Source organism: Eumetopias jubatus, unplaced genomic scaffold (assembly GCF_037043125.1).
Source record: "Eumetopias jubatus isolate StellerSeaLion01/CBP00866 unplaced genomic scaffold, mEumJub1_p1.0 scaffold_8, whole genome shotgun sequence".
Classification (NCBI taxonomy): domain Eukaryota; kingdom Metazoa; phylum Chordata; class Mammalia; order Carnivora; family Otariidae; genus Eumetopias; species Eumetopias jubatus.
This window is the reverse complement of record NW_028274814.1, coordinates 125,542,891-125,544,125: the sequence shown is the minus strand read 5'-3', so window position 1 is coordinate 125,544,125 and position 1,235 is coordinate 125,542,891. Positions and strand designations below refer to the sequence as shown.

General features: G+C 41.9%; 1 pseudogene; it reads right to left on the bottom strand.

Annotated features, from left to right (window-relative positions):
- Positions 1-593: 593 nt before the first annotated feature.
- On the bottom strand, positions 594-1,013 carry LOC114222994 (small ribosomal subunit protein uS15 pseudogene; annotated as a pseudogene).
- Positions 1,014-1,235: the final 222 nt, after the last annotated feature.

Genomic DNA, 1,235 nt, shown 5'->3' with positions numbered 1-1,235 from the left:
TTTGAAATTAATTAATCAACAGTGAAAATATATTAAAAGCTTTCCAGAGCATTCTGATCATCAACAGTTTCAGGGACCATTGCACCAGGCAAATGAGATAAAAGTCCATTAGTTTAATTTCTCATTAAAGGAACTGGGCGTTCCCTCAAGATGCAAGTTCTTCCAATTATCCCGTAAATACCAGACCTCCAAGCAATGTTGACACCTGCTAGCATTTAGCTACCCAGAAAGTAATAATGGAGAATAAATGATGAGGGAATAAACAACTCACATTGAAATTGGAGTGGAAACATTATAGCTCCACAAGAAAAAAGTCTTATGACTGCTTTTACAGGGAAGACAGACTGAGAAACTAAATTCTTACTCACCGTCTTATATGGCCCGTGCACAGAATACTTCATCTCACTTCTTTCAGGGAAAAGATCTGTAAGTCAAGCTAAACTTTTTACTGCTTTGGTTCCCTCCTGGGAAAGTTTGATTGTCAGTGGCCAACATATTGAGTGTTATGGTTAAGAATTGTAATCACTTCAATATAGGTCTTTTTTTTTTCTAGTTAGACTTAATGACTTTATTGCTTGAGGACATAGACAAATTTATGCAACCAGGGCAGAGGCTGTGGATGACTTGTATTTCCAGTTGGAGGGGAGGACTACTTTGGTCTTATAATATCAAGTCAACGGCTAATACAGCTCTCGATCAGCATCAGTCAGATTTAGCATCCTCCCTGTTCCTCTCGAGATGCTTTCAAACAGCAACAACTTTCTTAATCCAATGGTAGAGATCCTCAGGAAGAGAGGGAGCAAGTCTTTTGGACTTAAGAATCCTCAAGATTTGATTGCCTGTCACAGAACACACTTGTGCCACACCATGTGAGTCTCTCAGAATCACACCAGTTTGTGAGGGAGTCAGGCCCTTCTTGGCCAGTTTGTAGATCTGCTTCTTCATGTCATCAGATGGTGGTAAGGTAGAGCCCACGGCGGCAGGCCCTCCCCGGGTGCGTGCATGCGACCCATGAAGGCACCGGTCAGGGGGCTAAAAACCATTCTGATTCAGGTCGTAATGAAATAAGCTGCATCAGCCCCAAATGTAACATTCTTCAGCATTCCTCGGTACTAATATTCCACTGCCACTAGCCCAAAAGCAAGAATCTCCTACTGCTTAGATTATCACTTTGGGATACTAGCTCTCACACATTTTTCCTCTTTCTCATCCTCCTCCATGACATTGTCTTGGCC